Here is a 7,500-nt window from a genome sequence, read left to right on the forward strand (position 1 = left end):
AAAACTCATAGAGACTCAAACACAAAAACGTGTACAGGCAGCTAGATGAAGCCTATTTTCTAGTATTAGTTAGTACTCTATATGACCATTAACATCATGACAAAAGTTTAATAGATAGATAGATATTAAACTTACAAGTTTGATATAAAATTCATACCTTAAGAAAAGTTTTAAAGAGTCAAAATAGAACCAAAAAATTGCGTGGTAGCTTGCCATGGCGATGGGCAGCGGCGATGCAGGCTCGGAGCAGGAGGACGCAGTGCTGTTCCCAGAGTGATGATTCTGACATTTGGGATGATACGGCATTGATAAAAGCTTATGATAAAGCGGTAGCTTCCTTTAAGCATGCTCTAAAGAATGGTGACATTTGTGAAACTTCAGATAAGCCAAAAGGCACAGCCAAAAGAAAACCTGATAAGAAGAATAAAAACCAAAGGAAGAATACCATGGCTCCCTTGAAACAGCGGGAAGTTGGTGACAAATGTTCTGCCATTTGGTCAGAAGACGGCTGTGTTTACCCAGCTACAGTTACTTCCATTGATTTCAAGACAGAAACCTGTGTTGTGGTTTATTCTGGATATGGAAACAGAAAGGAGCAAAATCTGTCTGATCTCCTTTCCCCAACCTGTGAAGTAGCTAATCATGCAGAACAGAGCACTCAGGAGAATGAAAGTCAAGCTTCAACAGACAGCAGTGAAAACTCGTCCAGATCTCTTGGAAGTAAATCACACAGCAAGACCAAAGCTGCAGCATGAAACTCATTTCTCCATCCACCACCCCCAATGCCAGGGTCAGGATTGGGACCAGGAAAGGGTTTCAGACAAAATAAAAAGGAAGGAAAGCTCTCACATACAAATTAAACAGTTCCGCTCTCTGCCAAGGAGATGGTATGTTGGTGTCCCTGGTTGATATGAACAGACGTCTCATCGTCATCTTGGGGACTCTTGGCTAAGTGATGTCATCACCATTGTTTTCCCGTTCTGGGTCCGGGCCTAACTCACCAATGGGGTGTGTTTAGAGCACAATCACTTTGAGGAACAGAATGGTGGAACTGTGAGCACATGGAAGTCAGTCTGCCAAAGCTGTGACTGAGCACACTTGTATAATTGTAACTCCCTTAGTGTGTCAAGATTTTTATTCATGCCTTTACAAACAAATAAAAATTCTTGTTTGAAATATTTTCCTTTGGGATAAAAAAAAAGAATCAAAAAATTGTGAGATTAGTGGCAATAGCAAAGTCTCTTATTTTTGGTTTCCTTCTTTCCCATATCAGATGGCTCTTCTGATTTGATACAGAGATTTTGCATTTTCTTTTAACAGGCATGCTTAGGTTTAGAGAAAGAGAGAGCCATTCTCCAACTCCAGCCAGCTTTAATTTTTAATTTAACTAGGACTCTATAAAGACCATTTGTGTTAAGTATCTGTATAGAAGAGCAGAAACAAACATTTAGGAAGACTTAGGAAATTTTATATGTGATATAACAATAGGCCAGTTTACTCTTTTTCTTGGGACTTTTTTTTTATGATTTGTCCTTTTTCTTCAGATGTCTCATTTATCCAGTGTTCTTCAGATTCCTTAGCCTTCATTCTCCTGAAAGACAAAAACAAAACCCTTCCCCAAGCCTAACTTGGGGGAGGTTCCATTTTGGCAACTTATTTCTGACCAAATTAGAAGCACTTGTTAGTGTTATAAATTAGTTTAAATGAGTGTTCATGCTGGTTGATGAACTAACACCTCTTCTAATTAAGAGGTCTCTCTTATTCAAATCAAACTGTTATCAATTTTGGTGGTATCCATAGCTTTTCTTCTCCTGAAGAAACAAAAGCAAAACCTCATCCCCAATATAATACATGTCCTGGTTTCCATTCTGAGGTCAGCACATCTTTATAATATGCAGGCTGATTTAATTCTACAGTTTTTTTTTTACTTTACTATCCAAAATCTATCCACAGCTGTTGTTCCTTTCTCATTAGCATTGAGAAAATACAAAGTTATTAGAGCATTATGTAATCTATTTCTGGGTTATTTTTATTACCCCTTTCTATTTATTTAGCATATCCTTCAGAGTTTGATTTGATCTTTCTATGATTGCTTGGCCTGTAAGATTGTGTAATATACCTATAATGTGCTTTATATTGTAAGAAGCAAAAAACTGTTTCATTTTAACAGAGACATATGCTGGAGCATTGTCAGTTTTCATTTGTACAGATATAACAATGATGGCCATAACTTCTAGCAAATATGTGCTTACAGAATCAGCTTTTTTGGAACTCAGAGCAGTTGCCCATTGAAAATTTGAATAGGTATCAAAGGTATGGTGTATACATTTCAACTTTTCAAATTCTGCAAAATGAAACATGTCCATCTGCCAGATTTCATTCCTCTGAGTACCCTTTGGGTTACATCCTGCTGGTAGTGGAGTCTTATAGTAAAAGGAACAAGTAGGACATTTCCTTATAATTTCCTTGGCTTCTTCCCAGGTAATGGGAAAATTCTTTTTTTAAACCCTTACTATTGACATGATTTTTTTAATGAAATTCTGAGGCCTACAGCACATTGCCTACCAATAGTTTATCTATCTTGTCATTACCTTGTGCTAGAGGGCCTGGCAGAACCATATGGTATCAGATGTGAGTTATATATAAGAGATGCTTCCTATTCCTGATTATATCTTGTAACTGAATAAATAATGAAGTTAATTATGACCCATCAGGGATAAATTCTGCAGTCTCAATATATAAGACTACTCTTTCAGCATATTGAGTCAGTCACTATGTTGAGAGGTCCCAAAAAATCCATTAATACCATCAGAATAGCATATAATTCCAATTTTTGAACCAAATTATAAGGACTTTGAACCACTTTACTTAAATTTTCTGATTTGTAATCTGCCTTTCCTTGTTTGTTTGCATATGTATAAAATGTAGGGGCTCCAGATATGGATGTTTCCTATAAAATGCAAGGCGTGATCCAATCAGCTTTCTTAATAAGTTGAATTCCATCACGTTGGGGATATTTGCTATTAATTTCTCCCAAAAAATTACTGCAAGCTCTTTGACAAGGTTCACTTTCTGCCTATAATTTGTCAATTTCATCATTAATTAAAGGTGCTACAATTTCTGCTGGGTCTATTCCTACTAACTGACAAAGTCTCAATTTTCCTATTAAAATCAAGTTGGAGATCTTTTCCACATAAGTTTTTAATTTTTTTATGTTGACAAATTTCTAAATGGTCTTATTAAATAACAAACATGGAAATTTGAGTTAAAGCCTTAAAGAGATCAGAGAAAGACAGAAAGCCACCAGCTAACCTCACCTCATGAACACCACAGCTTCCAAGGGGCATGACTTCCTGTCTACCCAGAATTATATGTCTTGCTTTTCTGCCCTCTCATTGTCTCTTAGCCCAGCTACCTCACTACTTCTTCCTACACTATTCTGTCACTGTCTGCCTGTCTGTACAGACCTCCAGGTCTCTATGGTTGGTACTGGGATTAAAGGCATGTGTCACCACACTTGGCTCTGTTCCCTAGTGTGGCCTTGAACACACACACAGATCCTGCCTTCTAGGATTAAGGATGTGTCCTGTCTTACTTCTTAGTTTACTTAAAATGGCTGGCCTTTTACCCTGATCTCCAGGCAAGCTTTATTTTTTAAAGCACAAATAAAATATCACCACATTTCAGCACAAATAAAATATCATCATACTACTAATTGACGAAGTCTCAATTTTCCTTTTAAAATCAAGTCAGATCTTATCCACATAAGTTTTTAATGTTTTACTGTTTGAGTAGAGAAATATCTACTCCAAATATAATATCTTCCCTCTGCATTAAAATTCCTGTAGGAGTATGCTTAGAGGGTAAAATAACTAAAATGAAATCAAGCTTTGAATACATACGAACCACGTGTGCATTCTGTAGTGTCTTTTCCACCAAGGCCAATTCTCTCTCAGCTTCACCTGATAATTCTCTTGGACTATTTAAGTCCATGTCCCCTCTAAGATTTTAAACAAATTACTCAATTCATCATTTTTTACCCCAACAACAGTCTGTAGATGGGAAATGTCTCCAAATGATTGTTGAAAGTCATTGAGAGTCCGTAATCAATCTCTCCTAATTTGCACCTTTTGGGGTCTAATTTTTATAGACCTATTTTATATCCTAAATAATTAATAGAATCTCCTCTTTCCATCTATTCAGGAGCAACTTGTAATCTCCAGCAAGGCAAAATTTTCTTTACTTCTTCAAATATTTCTTTCTAAGATATCTGCATTTGAATCAACTAGTAAAATATCATACATGTAATAATAAATTATAGATTTAGGAAATTGTTTATGTAGAAATTTCAATGGCTGTCATATAAAATATTGATACAGGGTTGGGCTATTTAACATTCCCTGTGGGAGAACCCTCTGATGATAGCTCTTACTTGGCTGAGAATCATTATAAGGAGGCACCATGAAGGCAAATCAGTTTCTGTCTTTTTCTTGTATGGAGAAGAAACAGTTTTTTTAAATCAATAACTATAAGAGGCTATCCTTTAGGTAACAGAGTAGTCAAATGAATTCCAGATTATAGAGAGCTCATTGGCTGAATTACCTTGTTAATTGCTCTTAGGTCCGTTACCACTCCCCACTTACTAGATTTCTTTTTAATAACAAATACAGGAGAATTCCAAGGGCTGGTTGATTCTTCAATATGCTAAGCATTTAACTGCTCTTGTACCAGCTCCTCCAAGGCCTGCAGTTTCTCTGTTGTTAAAGGCCATTGCTGATCCCATACAGGCTTATCTGTTAACCATTTTAAAGGTAGAGCTGTTGGCGTCTTTGAAAGATCAGCAGCTGTTGTGCCCCATTCTTGTACAATCTGGATGGCTGGTGACTGCTTTTTTTTTTATAATATCTTCTAATATTTTTCTCAGAAACATGTGTTAGTTTATGGTTTGTCTCTGAGGTTGAAGGAATGTTAATCTGGGTATTCCATTGTTGTAATAAATCATGGCCCCATAAATTCATAATTATGTTAGGCACATATGACTTTAATTTTTCTCTCTGTCCTTTTGGCCCTATACATTTGACATGTGTTGCCCTCTGTTTCACTTGAGATAATGTTACAATCCCTAACAGCTGAACTTTTAATTCCTAAAGAGGCCAATTTGGATGCCAAGATTCTGGTGCAATTATTGTTACATCTACACCTGTTTCTACAAGACCTTCCAAGAGAATGTCATTTATTTCTGTTTTTAATTTGGGTCTTTGTTCATTTATAGAAGTTTGCCAAAAAAAAAATTGCTTTATGCTTTCTCCTAAATTTTCTGTTCTTTCTGCTATAGCTGTCCTATCACCCTGAGCAGTATGGGTTTTTGTTGTTGTTGTTGTTTTTTTTTATTATTATTATTATTATTATTTTACAACACCATTCAGTTCAACATAATAGCCACAGAATCCCCTGTTCTCCCCCTCTCGCCCACCCCTCCCCCCAGCCCACCCCCCATTCCCACCTCCTCCACATCAAGGTCTCCCCCGAGGACCGGGGTTGACCTGGTAGACTCAGTCCAGGCAGGTCCATTCCCCCCTCCCAGACCGAGCCAAGTGGCCCTGCATAAGTCCCAGGATTCAAACAGCCAACTCATGCAACGAGCCCAGGACCTGGCACCAATGCACAGCTGCCTCCCAAACAGATCAAGCCAAATGACTGTCTCACCCGTTCAGGTGGCCTGATCCAGTTGGGGGCCCCTCAGCCTTTGGTTCATAGATCCTGTGCTTCCATTCATTTGGTTATTTGTCCCGGTGCTTTATCCAACCTTGGCTTCAACAATTCTCGCTCATATAAATCCTCTTCTTTCTCACTAATTAGACTCCCAGTGCTCCACCAGGGGCCCAGCCGTGGATGTCTGCATCCAGATTCCTCAGTCTTTGGATGGGGTTTATGGCACAACTATCAGGGTGTCTGGCCATCCCATCACCAGAGTAGGTCAGTTCCTGCCGTCTCGCGACCATTGCCAGCAGTCTTTTGCTGGGGTGTCTTTGTGAATCTCCGTGGGCCTCCCTAGCTCTCTGCTTCCTCCCCTTCTCATGTGGTCTTCATTTACCATGGTCTCCTATTCCTTGTTCTCCCTCTCTTTTCTTGATCCAGCTGGGATCTCCCACTCTCTTTCGCTCGACCGTCGCCCTTCATTGTTCCCACTCATGACCAGGCTGTTCATGTAGATCTCGTCCATTTCTCTGTGTCTTTTTTGGGGGTCCCGTTTTCCAGGTAGCCTCACTGGTGATGTGAGTAGCAGTCCAGTCATCCTTGTTCCACATCTAGCCTCTTCCTATGAGTGAGTACATACCATATTTGTCTTTCTGAGTCTGGGTTACCTCACTCTGGATGATTTTTTCTAGATCCATCCATTTGCCTGCAAACCGTGTGATGTCGTTGTTTTTCTCTGCTGAGTAGTATTCCATTGTGTATATGTGCCACAATTTATTTATCCATTCTTCAGTTGAAGGGCATCTAGGTTGTTTCCAGGTTTTGGCTATTACAAACAATGCTGATATGAACATAGCTGAGCAAGTGCTCTTGTGGTATGATTGAGCATTTCTTGGGTATATGCCCAGGAGTGGTATAGCTGGATCTTGGGGGAGATTGATTCCCAATTTTCTAAGAAAGCGCCATATTGATTTCCAAAGTGGTTGTACAAGCTTGCATTCCCACCAGCAGTGGAGGAGAGTTCCCCTAGTTCCACATCCTCTCCAGCATAAAGTGTCTTCAGTGTTTTTGATCTTAGCCACTCTGACAGGCGTAAGGTGGTATCTCAGAGTTGTCTTGATTTGCATTTCCCTGATGATTAGGGAAGTTGAGCAATTCCTTAAATGTCTTTCAGCCATTTGGGATTCCTCTGTTGAGAATTCTCTGTTTAGTTCTAAAGCCCATTTCTCAATTGGACTGTTGGTCCTTTTGATGTCTAATTTCTTGAGTTCCTTATATATTCTGGATATCAGTCCTCTGTCAGATGTGGGGTTGGTGAAGATCTTTTCCCATTCTGTAGGCTGTCGCTTTGCCTTGTTGACCGTATCCTTTGCTCTACAAAAGCTTCTCAGTTTCAAGAGGTCCCATTGATTGATTGTTTGTCTCAGTGTCTGCGCTACTGGTGTTATATTTAGGAAGTGATCTCCTATGCCAAGGCGTTCAAGACTATTTCCTACTTTTTCTTCTAGCAGGTTCAGAGTAGCTGGATTTATGTTGAGGTCTTTGATCCACTTGGACTTAAGTTTTGTGCACGGTGACAGATATGGATCTATTTGCAGCCTTCTACACGCTGATATCCAGTTATGCCAGCACCATTTGTTGAAGATGCTTTCTTTTTTCCATTGTACACTTTTGGCTTCTTTGTCAAAAATTATATGTCCATAAGTGTGTGGGTTAATGTCAGGGTCTTCAATTCGATTCCATTGGTCCACATGTCGGTTTTTATGCCAATACCAGGCTGTTTTTATTACTGTAGCTCTATAG

At 39.0% G+C, this 7,500-nt stretch overlaps 1 pseudogene; it reads left to right on the top strand.

Moving 5' to 3' along the window:
* Window positions 1–214: 214 nt before the first annotated feature.
* On the top strand, window positions 215–986 carry LOC102916029 (survival motor neuron protein pseudogene; annotated as a pseudogene).
* The last annotated feature ends 6,514 nt before the right edge of the window (window positions 987–7,500 follow it).

Source organism: Peromyscus maniculatus, chromosome X (assembly GCF_049852395.1).
Source record: "Peromyscus maniculatus bairdii isolate BWxNUB_F1_BW_parent chromosome X, HU_Pman_BW_mat_3.1, whole genome shotgun sequence".
Classification (NCBI taxonomy): domain Eukaryota; kingdom Metazoa; phylum Chordata; class Mammalia; order Rodentia; family Cricetidae; genus Peromyscus; species Peromyscus maniculatus.